Source organism: Ceratosolen solmsi, unplaced genomic scaffold (assembly GCF_000503995.2).
Source record: "Ceratosolen solmsi marchali unplaced genomic scaffold, CerSol_1.0 scaffold6, whole genome shotgun sequence".
NCBI lineage: Eukaryota > Metazoa > Arthropoda > Insecta > Hymenoptera > Agaonidae > Ceratosolen > Ceratosolen solmsi.
The window spans coordinates 14,480,707-14,494,882 of NW_011948414.1; the positions used below are offsets into that span (position 1 = coordinate 14,480,707).

At 22.7% G+C, this 14,176-nt stretch overlaps 1 long non-coding RNA gene across 2 annotated transcripts in view; it reads right to left on the reverse strand.

Moving 5' to 3' along the window:
* Positions 1-3,579, reverse strand: part of LOC105368214 (uncharacterized) — a 38,376-nt gene extending 34,797 nt beyond the window's left edge. The window contains exons 1-3 of one of the 2 annotated variants that reach the window (XR_913102.1): positions 3,505-3,579; positions 1,759-1,959; positions 175-356 (exon numbers count right to left, since the gene is read on the reverse strand). This is a non-coding gene — a long non-coding RNA (uncharacterized LOC105368214). Of the gene's footprint in view, positions 1-174; positions 357-1,758; positions 1,960-3,504 lie in introns of those variants that run through there. The other variant, XR_913101.1, reaches the window with a different exon arrangement.
* Between the last annotated feature and the right edge of the window lie 10,597 nt (positions 3,580-14,176).

Here is a 14,176-nt window from a genome sequence, read left to right on the forward strand (position 1 = left end):
ATGAACTATAATTATTTAGAAAGTTGCTGATCGAAATACCTTTGCGAAAAAATTTCTCTTTATAAAATATTGAAATTATTCATTTGAAATATATATAACAAATATACTTAATTTATTGAACCTTCATATATTCATTTTTATATGAAATTTGAACTTTATTTTTAAGGCGTGGGTATATTCTGCATTCTTTTATGTAAAAACAAATTTAATAATTGAAGAAGTAAACATTTTAATTTCTTGTTGATTTTTGAGGATGATCTCTGATGTTTTGCTGTCGTATGTTGATATTTTGGTAGAAGACGATGATGAGTTAACAGCGTATGAGACGTCGCGCATCAGGCCGAGCCAGGGAAAACCTACAACAGCAGATTACCCTTATTAAAAAGTCATTCAAAAATTTACAACGAATTTTTAAAACAGCTTTTTTATGAAGTAGTGAAATATTATTAAGGAGAAGCCCTAGCCCGGCCTGAGTAGCGCAACTATCTCCATTCTTACTTTACAATACCTGATTTTTAAATGTTTGTTAAAAATTCAGTTTAAATTTATAAGTATTTTGCCTTTTAATTATTTTTTTTATATAAGCCTATGTAAACTAAATAGCAATAGTTTACTTAAATATAAAAAGTGTTGAAAAGCTTTTTATTTGTGTAGCTTGGTGAAGTTGTTCGTAAAGTTAATAAGCGAACCATAGATCATAGGTTTAAAATAATAATACCGAATGAGGGCTCCTCTTGTGTATTTCACATGTCTTTAATTTAAATGCTATGATTGATTATCCAATAATTTTCAGAATTGAACTAATATTGTAAGTAAAAAACATCTTCCTTAATATAAATAATACCTAATATTTTACAGGTTCGCATAAGCAATGTGTTTAAAATATTTTGATATATTATTAATATTAATTTAATTACATTATAAATATAGAAAATTAGGTGCAGTAGTACATCGTGTAATATAATATCTTATATACATTTATTGTTTCCACAGTTATTATAAATGTAAACGTAAACTTAAGGCAAATTAAAATTAAACATAAAACTTATGCTGATTATTTTTACAAATAAATTATTAATCAAAATCGATCGTTATTGATAAATACAGCAAAATTATAACTACTATAATAATATATTCATCAAGTTACACTAGTAAAATAATTATTCAAATATAGCAGATGAAAATAGGATTTATTAATATTGATAAAAATCATTCATGGAGACGATTAATATTTATATAAATTTATATAAATTATTCTTGTTCTTTTAATTACATTTAAATTAATTTCTATTAAATTCCTTTAGAAATTACATTTATAATGTTTATGATTCTTTTTATAACATAATAAAAAATAAATATTATAATAACAAATTTACAAAAAACAAATAAAATTATAAATCCGACTATTTTATTTAAATTATAATATAATGTGTCGTTAATATCTATTTACTGTACCTATTCATTAATTAAAATTAATAATATATATGAATTAATTTTAATGATTTACAATTACTAATTAATTATTAATTGCCAAATAAGTGCTTGCATTACCACGTATTGTAGTAAATTCATCATATGAAAGTTAAATGCTTATGAGATCGCTCTCTTTGTTTATGAAGTACATACACAGAATTTATTAAGCAATACAAAATAAACGTTTAGACGACAATGATAAACAAAATAAAAAATTTATGATATAATATGAATAATGCAAAACGCAATAAATAATAGATATGTAAATATTAATGCAAAACTCACCAGAGTTATAAACAAACTTCTGCTTGAGGGAAGTAGCAAGACGCTGGGGACTTGCGAAGGTTGGAATCCCCGCAAGGAGTCCGCTCAGTTTTGCAGCCACGTCTGGTGGTTGTGTCTCTTCGTTTCTCGAGTCATTCACCGACTCCGAAACATTGCTCAAGCCCTGGCCCTCCACCTTTTCAGCCGAGTCTTCTACCAAACCTGCAAAAATAAACAATAATACTAATAAATATTTAAATGCTTATGTAATATCTGTCTTACCTATTTACATTGAAATTACATCAATTTAAGAAAAGCTTTTAGAGATAAAATTTTTTCGTTAAAATAATTAAAAGAAAAATTTAACAATTATACTCAGTGAAAATTAATAATTTGGACTATTTTTTTTTTATTATTATTTTTTAATTTAATAATTATTTTCGTTGGTTTTTAATGAATAACCATATAAAATAATGTATTGTTAATAACTAATTAGAAAACATTTAATCATCTGTTTAAAATATAACAAATTTTGAAAAGTAACAGTTAATTATTTACATTTAGTTAAAAATTTATTTAAAAATTGTCAAACCGCTTGCTCAGGTATAAAAAATAATATAATTTTTTTCAAAAAACGTGATTCTATTTATAGAATTTGTTATTTGATTTGAATAAATACTAGTCCGATCAAGAGTACTTTAACATTTATAGCTTCAATCGTATATAAGATAATGATGAAGATTGTGACCAAGAAAAAGACAGCCATAGTCTCAGACTATTGAAAATAGAAATGGTAAGAGGAACGAGTTTATGAATGAACGACATAAGTCGCGGTGATACATTGATAAAACAAAATAATACGTGCATAAAAATTAATGAATGCAGTGAGATTAATTGATACGAGCAAATATTGCAATACAATAAAATAACGATAATAAAGAATTGTTTGTTCTTTAGATTTATTACAAAATAAAGCATTAATAAAAGTAATGTTAACAATACGGTCGCTAAGGAACTTGTTTGCTAAACATTTATCGATTAACATAAATTTCCAATTTGATTTAAAAATGTAGGCAAAAAAAATTAAATCAAACAGTTATTGTTAAAAAATATTAAATCATTATATTTTTTATTAATTTTGTAAACTATGTCATATTTTGATAAATAAATAATGTGCGTTTTATTAAATTGAATTCATTAACGAGAAAACAATGATTTTTAAACAATTTTATAAATCCGTTAATTATGTATTATTCTTAAACATTGTTAATAAAGAAAACCCTTAAAAAACATTTAACACAATCAACACCATTAAAGGAAAAAGCTCGAAACCCGCATCAAATCGATCTTAGTTTTCGTGGCCGACCTCGTTCTGCAAGTAAAATTTACCAGGAGCGCTGCAAGAAGCCGTTCTCGAGCATTGAAATCCCAATCGTAGTCACGCGAAATCCCCAACGAGAATTCGACAAATAGATCCTCCCTTTAAATATAATTTTAAAAATAATTATCTTGAACGCGATCTACCCTCGATCTTATAATTGAAGCTCTCCTTAGCGACAAAATACTGAAACGAGCTTTAAATTGTCTAAGGTATAAGAACGAGGTTGCGAAAGTAGTCCAACGATAGATCTTAGAATTAAAATGATACCAGATCCAAAGAAGCACAGATCCTATAATTTTATATATGAAAAAAGAAGAAAATTCAGGAAGCTAAGAAAAAGGTAATTTTAATATTAATTCATGAATAGAAAGAATCTTAATACTTACGCAGACCAAAAGGCTCTGTACGAGCTGGGGCGTCTTCCTTAGGCTGGACGTATGTGTCTCACCTTCGGGATTGCTTTCGAGCGTCTGCCCTCGGAATCATCCCCGCCACTACCCAAGGAAGCTTCCCCACCAACCCCGCAGTAATATTCCGTGTGACGAGCAGCGCCCCCTCCCCCGACGAGGGTGAGCAGAATGAGCCCAAGGGGCGCAGCCGCGCACAAACCCCTGGATCTAGAGGGGGTAGAGGTGAGGGTACGACAACAGTCCTCTTCAGCAGCCGTTCGACTTTTTCAAAAGAAGAAGAGAGAGGGAGCGTTCAAGGCAGGAGGGTGGAGGGACCAGGTACGCTAGCCGCGGTCGATGCTGCACGGTATTTCTGGCACCAGGTCGATAGCTCACCTCGAGCGCCCTCACCTGCACGCGAGCATGAGTTAACGAAAGGAAGAAAGAAAGAGATAGTCAAATAAAGTAGGAGCACTGCCGCGCCACCCCTTTGACCTCGGCTGCGCTTTTTGGGTTTCTGATACGTACGTGTCTATGTGTGAGACTGTTATAGGTAGAGATGTGATTTGTGACGTGTGATAGAGTATTTAACAATTTTTGGGGTATGGTACTGCAATAAAACTGATCTTGTACTATTCGGAGTTTTTGCCGTCTCTCGCATAACTTTTTATATATTTATTTTATAAAAATAGGTTTGTGTATTTAAAGGAAAAAAATTGCTTTTTGCATCCTAAGTACAAAAGGATATCTGAGTAAAAAAGTTTTTCTGAACAATTTGTCTTATAGGAATACCTAAGCTACAGTTATTAACTATGTGTAGTTTATCGATTTCGATATAAATTTTCTATATATAAATTTTCTATATATAAATTTTATTTAATGTAATTGTTCGGCTATTTCTTGCATTTCATGACGTACTTTCCACTGTATTCCACGATTTACTTTTGTACTGTCGTTACACTACTTAATCAAAGGATTTATTATATTTCATTAGTTTATATTTAATTTATAATAATTTTCAAACAATTTGTCCAATATGCATATATAAAATCTCAATGAAAGACTTGATGTTGAGTTTATTAAATAGCATCACTTATTCTTTAAAGAAACGTATTTATATTATTACGTAAAATCAGGCTATATGAATTAAAAACAAATTTAACAAGATCAAGGTATTTTCTAAAAATTTCTAAAAATAGATTACTATTTGTATTGGGATCGTCAATATTAATGAAAATAAATAACTTATCCATTATAACTACTTTTAATATGGATTATAAATAGAATTAAATTCTAGATTCAGATTTTCTTACACATGCAACATTATATTCTGTAATTAATTTTATTTGCCTCTATGAAGATAAAAATATCAGAATTTATTAAACTTGAAATAAGTTATTAAATTACAATACGATTTATAATCTAAACTTTATTTGTATGTGAACTATTTGTTTATACTGTTACTAAGGTTTTCAATATTTTTTACTATATTATAATATTTTAAATAATATTTATATTATTAATAATTTATATAAATTAATTTTCAATTTAGTAAGGTTAGTAAAATAAGTCACTAGAACAACTCGTTTTCATATGCAACGAAATCGGTGATTTCAAGAATATCTGAGTAGTATTGCAAAGATAGCAGTTAATAATCGAAGAAGTTCTAAATAATACTTTTAGATGAAAATTCCCATTTTTCATATAAATATTGTAAATTTATCTACGTTTAATGTAAAATATAGCATATATAAAGTTTTAAAAATATGACAATTAATTGAAATTATAACTTATTTTATTTATATACTTATTGTTGCAGAAGAAAATTAACGATATAAGAAAGTTTTCAATTATACTTTATGAATAAAATTTTAAAATAAACATTCTTTCAAAATATTTTTATAAAACCATACATAATTTAATAAATTGAATAATTAAATTTAATTTACCTCAAAAGACAAAGTCTTTATATAAAAAACGTATATATAATTCAGAGACACATAATTGTTTGCATACTTGTCCTATATTTTTGACTAAAACTTCAATTCAAATTAGCGATATTAAATGTGTTATAAATTGCAATCTTATACAAATTTTAATGAAATATTATTTAAAACATATTAATATGAAAAAATACATTGTTTAAATCTTATCTTATTAAATTATATAAAATAAATTTAAATTAAAAGTACTAATTTTTCAACTTCGACTAAAAAATAACGTTTTAATGAAACACATCTATTTCTTAGTTTATTATTTATTAATAAATTTATCACATAACAATTTTAAAGACAAAATTAAATATTTTTGAAAATAAATATTTATTAATAAATTAATTTTATTTTTACTAAACTCAAAATGATATGAATTTAAAATAGTTTATATTGTAAATATTTCTTAAATTGATAGATTCAGATGACCTAAAGAATTCAGACTTATCTTAAAAAGATTATGACGCATAAAGAGAAGTTTAATGGTTGTGATAAATTATTAAAATAAATAATTTTTAAATTATTCACTTAAATATATTTTTTCGTAAGTTTATAAAAAATTAGAAAAATTAGATGATCAATTAATTAATTAAAAATAGTAGAGTTATATAGCTTTTATGTCCGTTAAGAAATGATAAAGTTAAAAGAATTATTATAATACCATACTTTATTTGTTATTTTTTACAACTGATTCATATAAAATCAAAATCAATAATCATTATAGTTCCTTCAGAAAAGTATATAGATGGCATCTTAATTCTATCAGCATATATTTATTAAAATTATCAATAAAATAATTATTTACTTTGTAATAAGTTAGTATACTCTATTGATTGTCTTTACATTCAATTTGTGGTTATTTTTCAAATGAGATAAATAAATCGGAATAATATAAAATAACTTTTTGTATTATATATTTTCCTAAGTTTAACGAAGTAAATAAGTGTAACATGTTATTTAGAAGCGTGGTCAACATTTCTACAAAAGTTACCATTCTGAAGATGAATATTTAATAAAAAAAATTATCGTAATATAGACTGAATAGACATAACAAGAAAAAAACACATGAAACATTATTCATATGAAAAAGTAAATTCAATTTATACATAATAGTCGTTTTTCAGTTTCTTTTAAAATTGAAATTATAGTATGTATTGAATATATATTATATGAGTATAGTATATAGTGAAAAATAATTAAAAATCAAATTATTGTTTAAATTGACAAGCTGATTAATTTCTAAATGAAGCCACTTGCCACAGTTTCGAAATTTAGAATACAAGCGAGCGCCTCATTGATGTTCCTGCGTAGGAAAGAGATTTTAGAGACAATATTCCACACGTACTCCTCTTCGACCATATCGATCGACCAACATTCAGAAAGCATTGAACTTACTGGATTTTTAAACTCTACTTTTACGTACTATTTAGTCAGGGTCAGCAAAAGTCAGACTTTCTTTTATTAATGCCCGAGTAAATAAGATAGTACCATCTAATAATATTGCATTGCAGATACTAGAAAATTAAAATCACTAAGGTTAAAGAGGCTTTAATTTATCGATAGATTTTACTTTACTGGGATAAATATATATATAGACATATATATAAATTTTTAATTTAAAATACAAATGTTTCAATAAATATGCGTTTAATTAGTATTTAATATACAAAAAATAGGCGTTAAAAGCAAATATATCTATTATAAGATTTTAAAAACGTATTTCTTAAATATTTCATTGAAATCAGCATATATAGTATAAGATGTAGAAATTAAATAGAAATAGCAAGATGTATAAAAAAAATTAAAATACTGTTGATATAACCGTTTTGATATAATTGATATAACTGTTTATATACATAAAAATAAGTAGTGCAAAAAAATACGCGTTAAGATGATATCGTTTTACAACACTTAGCGAGACATGTCAACACATGGTGAAATTAATGAGCGAATACCTGGGAAAAAAACTATTAAACTTTTATTTAATCGTATGTGTGATATTCTCTCTTTTAGCTTATATTATCTTAAAGTAGCTTCAAATAGCTTATAGGTATAATTTTTATTTTTATTTATTTATATTAAATGTATTAATATTAATGAAAATAATTTATCATAGACGACTAAGTTAATATACAATTGATAGATGAAATCTATGATAATATGAAAATGTTATATAAAATAATATTCAATGAAGCGCGTGTGAAAGATATACGACTATGCTGCTAAGTCGGACTTCATGTGTTGACATTATTAATGACAAAAAGATCGACCTGCGACTCATTTCTGTTTCACGACATTGATATGTGAACTTGGCATATTTGCAAATTAAAAACTTTCTTTTTTATGACCTGATTTATTAAACATTATTATGATCATATTTTCTTTGTAAAATATTTGTCTTTATAAAAAATTGTCTTTATTCTTACTCGGAAATGTGAAAATGTCCAATGATATTAAATTACTAAATAACGCTTTTTTAAACTTTTAGAGATTTTAGTGATTTGATCTAAATATCACGATTAATAATAGATTTTTTTAATTATAATATTTATATTTAAAAATCATTTTATCATAAGATAAAAATTTTAATAATATAATAAAAAAGATGAAGTTATTATTATGAAAAATATTATTTAAAGCAAAGAGAGTAAAATTTATATTTAACTATATATATAGATATGTATGTATATAAAAAAATATAGATAACTCGACGATATAGTTTGGATAACCTGGACAAAGGTTTGCATCTAAATAAATGTGCATCAATAAAACTAATAGAAAGATACATTTATTAGAAAATCTATTAAAAAAAAAAAACTTTTTAATAGATATTTTAAACTGACTGTAGTTTACTATTACTTTATATAACTTCTTACAATGCTATTTTTAATTATTCATTGATAGGATATTTTTATTATTCCTGTATGTCTAATTACATGGCAAAATAAATCAATTATTGCGTAAATATTTATAATTTTTCGTATTTCATTTATACAATTAAACATACGTTAAATATAGAAATAATTAAAGTGTATACAAAAGACAACCACTATTAAATGGAAACTATTTGTTATTATTGTTAATTTTTTCGTAAATTTCCATATGTACATATTCATTAAGTTTTTTAATATAAATTAGAAAATGGCTATGTTATAAATTTCCTTCTTTCTAAATCTTCATATTCAAAACTGCTATTTTTAAAGTGCTTAAAATTTTCTCGGTTATAATATTTTTTAAATGGCCAGGTTAATAAATCATAGAGAAAAATCTTAAAATAAAAGCATTTGTTTTTATATTCTTTCAATATTCTTATATTCAATAATTCTTCAATTTCAATATTTTTATATTCTTTTTATATTCTACATTTTTATCACTCTTTCAACTGCATAAGCACATCAATACTATTGACTATTTGCTACGACATCCTCTACATCTTTTGTAAATTCAAGTTGGCACCCCTCTATAAGTTGAAAAATACCAACACAGGGGTTGTTTTTGGAACCCCGTGGCTATCAAAGCTATGTGCATTCGAACGCCGGATTTTGTCCGTAATGAATGAAGAATGAAGATACAACAAAAGAGTGTCGTGTACAGCGCATTCCACATTTGACAAACATAGGAATTCCCTTGGATATTAAGATAGCTAAGCCATTCGATAATAAACCAAGGATGAAATATAATTAATAGAAGTTATTAAAATTTATTTGTTGTTAAAAAGTAAGATCTTTATATATAATAGATTACAGCAATTTTGAGAGAAGAAAAACTAATTTTAATCAGAAAGCTTCTATGATCGTAAAATAAAGAGAAATTTGCAATAACATAATAAAACAAATGAAAGAAAGAATAGTACTAAAATATTGAGATCTCATTGTGATTCGAATACTAACGAATCTAAGTAAACAATTAGTGTCAAGTTATTCTTTTCTTTAAAAAATAAATATGTGTAAATCATATATATATACATAATGAATTTCTTAATGCTTATTTAAATTAAACATATACTTAATATCGTATTTTTAATAATAATTGTATTTTTTAATTCAACAGAAAAGTCTTCAATGACTATAAAATATGTAACTATTATCCAAGTTTACAATTATAATCGACAGTAAGTAAATTATATATTATATTTGGTCAAAGTAAACATTTCATTTTAAGTATTACATTCATAAATATAAAATATTTGTTGATAAAGATTATCTAAGTTGTTATTACTGAACTGCCGAGAAAATACTATCACTAAACTATTGATCATAAGTTCTATCTTTATATATTATATAATTCTTATATATATAAATAATAAATAATTTTTCTTATTTATTTTTAAATGTTTTAGTACTGTCTTTATTTTATACGTTTAATATTATGTATAAATATTATGTGTGAATGAACAAGGCTAAAAAGTTAGTGTAATTAAGCGAATAGAAAGCAATAGAATAAAATAAAATATTTTAAGAAACAAACTTCTTCGATGTTAAAAAAAAAATCACATGGTATACTATTATGTACATTATATAATAATTAGGTATGTTACATATTACAATTTAAAATTAAATATTAAATAAAAAAATAATACATTTTAAAATATCGTTTTTAAATTACAACAGCATATATAATAAAAGAAAAAATATTTAAAACGAAAATTGAGATAGAAAAAACATAGCCATTTAAAAATGAATTAATTTTAAATCAGGAAATATATATTATTAAAATAATTAAAAATAAATAATTAAACTGCATTTATTATTTTCCCTCTCGCGTACATAACCGTATACACATAAATTTGTATGAATAATAAATAATCAATAATCAATCAGGAATATTATTAAATACGTAAATATTTCGATAATATACGTGTTTATAAATAAATATAACTTCATTTTATAACATAAACAGTTCAAGGCTTGCTCTAAATACACACTTATATAAAAATAAAATTTTTTTTTCAATTCCAAAAGAATTTTATTTCTTATTGTTATATCTGCTATTAAATAAATATTAAAATTTATTTTAATAAAATTTCTTTATAAATAAGATCATTATATTTTACGAAAATATCTTAATTTTCAATCGGAGCTAGTAAATGATCGTTGTGTACAGTTAATAAATAATTTAATAGTTAATTAACAGTTAATTAATAATTTATTATAAAACTTATACATAATAAAATTCTTATACAATCATTTTTATAAATTAAATAAACAAATAAAAATGCATAAAATATATTTCTAAAAAAATTAAAAATGAAGCACCAATTTCTTAAGTCATTAAACTTCTACTAAGAATACTTAAGTAGTTATAGCGTTTATACGTTTAAAACCTGCATGGCTTTCATCACAGTGCGCGCATGTACTGCATTTTAAACATATTATATCTAAAATTCAATGAATTAATATTATGAAATACTACTCTATTTATAATTATTGGCTAGTTTTTTTCTCATGTTAGTGTTGTACTTATTGAATTTATCTGATGTACAAGTAATATATATTATGTATTAATTATATTAATACATGAAAGCTAGTATTTGAAAACATGTTAGTATTCTTACATAATTTTAAGGACTTATTGTGAATACTTGAACACTTAATTAATACTTGATAAATTTTGCTTATTTTATTGCTTATTATTATTTTTACTTTTTATATAAAATAGTGTATTTATTAGATATAAATTCCAAAATTAAACAATATAAAATTAATAACATAAATATTTAATATATATAAAAAATAAAGAGGGAAATATGATACTATTAATAAAGAAATATAATTATTTAAATATAGTATTATAAATTATTGAATAAAATACTGAAATTATATTATAATTTTAATAGATGAATTAGTCAATTAAAAATTATAAATATATATAAGATTAATACGTGAACCTAGATGGATTATAAAAAAATTTCCTTGCTTCAGATGATCTTAATGTACATGAATTATTATAAAAAGCATATATAACGATTATTTATGTATATGCTGTATAAACAAATATTGAAACTAAAATTTTATTTTTATGCTAATTTTTTTTTATAATTTAAAGAAATGATTAAATTAAAAAAATTATAATTAAATTACAATAATTATAATAATATATATAATAATATATATACAGAATACAATAATTCAATTATCAATTATATAATTACAATTCATCTTAATAGTAAACTATTTTTAGGATTTTCAGATTTATTCTCATACAATTTCTAAATGGGTAAGATTATATATGGATAATGTTTATCTTCAAATCAATATTTGTTTTTTAAAAGGTTTTCTCAGATTTCTACATATTTTTTACAAAATATCATTATAATTTATCGTTTCTATATTAATGATATTATGTATCTCTCAAATATAATCCTTAGGTTTTTGCTTCATTTTATATACCTAAATAAAACGTGTGAAATGTTTAAAGCATATATTAGTTATGCATATGTGTATAAGATTTGTATGAAGAAAATTTTCTATTTAAACGATAGTATAGCTGTAAATTAACAATATATAACATAAATGAAGTGAATTATTTAAAATAAAGAAATTTACAATCGTTAATTATATTTGAAAACAATACAGTTTATATATTTATAAAAAAAATTTTCTTAAGAATTTCATTAAGTAATTTCATTCGATAAGAAAAATTCAATATTAAATTACAATTTTTTTAAAGCGATTTTATTAAAACTTTTTAAAATATAATTTATATCGGAAATCATTTTTTATACTAATAATATAATACCGTTTAAACAGAAAAAAATATGTATTGAATATTGAATGCAATTCAATAAGAATACTTAGCAAATTAAAAATATTCATTAATTTAAAAAATCTTACACAAAGACAATCAATGCGAATTTGAATTTCTTTCCATTTCCAAATCATAATATTGCATATAAAAGTATTATATTTAAAATCATATATTTTCTTTATTAAAAATGAAATAAATTGAATGTTACGCATTTAGATATTTGAAAACAATATTTTGATAGAATGATAGTATATTTCTCCAATTAAAGAAAACTACAGAAAAACATTATTTATCTGCCTAAAATATATATTAGTAGATAGATTTTATTATAATTCATCGTTTATTATTATTTTTTTTTTAATTATAACTTTAGTCATCCTATCAATTATCTATAATATAATTTATTTTAAAGTAAATATAATTTGTATTCTTTTTAACTAATATACCACCATGACACTTATATTGTGTCATTTTATTTCATTAATCAAATATCATTAAGTTGTAATACTAAGAATAAAAATATTTTGTAATACATGTGATGTAGAAAAACATATTTCATTTACAAAAGATTTATTAAAATTTAGTCAAATTAACCTGAATTATAATATTAATCTGAATGAACATTTAGATATCATTTTAAACATATATAAATAGTTTGAAAGCTAGCATTATATTTTTAAAACATTCGCATACATATTAGAATCTAAACAAGTTTCTAATTTAATAAAGAATAGTCTGATATATATTATTTAAACAAACAAAAATAATTATTTTATAAATTAACATTTAAGCTGAAAAATATTTTTAGTGTGGGTGTTGTATTTATTTAATTAAAAATTTAATACAATAAGAACGTATAATTATTAAAAAAAATATGTTTATAGATGGAATTGAAAATTATTGTATCAATATAATGAACCCATTAGCAAGTAAATAATATTTTATAACTTATTAATAGAAAATAATATGAAAATCAATTTTGCTCAAAAGGTAATTAGTAATGAAAAGTAAGTAAAATGTATTTGGAAACTACTTGTCAGTACTAAATGTTCAAGTTATTTGAAGAATACAATTTAACGATTTTAGTTTACACTACAAAGAAGGAATTTATTACAGTCATATTTTCATTCCAAAATCATATTTGTAATATCACAGATATATTCTCGCGAGTTGTTTTATAAATAATATAATATAAATAATAATTGCTTAGAATAAGTTTTATAAATTTATTTTAATTATCTATAATTAATTAAGTACTATCTGACCATAATTTCAACAACATTATATTGACATTTAATTCATAATAATATTAATATATGTAAGTAAAGATTATATTTTTGCAATATTTCTTCCTCATTATATTAACACTTTATAAACTTATTAGAATTTATAGCTTGTTATATTTATATTTATCATATAATTAAACAAAATTATTTAACAGTGAATTATAAAATATTACGATTTCTTTGTGTCGAATTAAAATATTTTAAAATAATTATTATAATCCTTTTTAAATAATTATTAAAATATTGTAGATATTTCATATGGTTTTCTTTGACTAAATTAACAAAATTACCTCTTTTGTACATTATAGATGATTTTCGAAGAACTAGTTTAAAATATTATCAAAATATTTATTGTATATTATATATAAAAAATCAATTAACAGGACTAAGCTAAATTACAAAACTAGCTTTAGTGAAAATTATAAATTAATTTTTTTTATAAAATACATTAATTTATACAAGTTGCTTATAAAACTACATTTTTCATTCAAAGAAAAACAGAAAAAATATTATATAATGTTTATCTTTTATTACAGTTTCTTGTGAGATATCTTTTATCTCAACGTTTTAACGTAAGATAATAGATAAGATCAATTTTTTTAAGTGTTCCTCATTTCAAGAACTTTTATTTTCTACTACAATTAA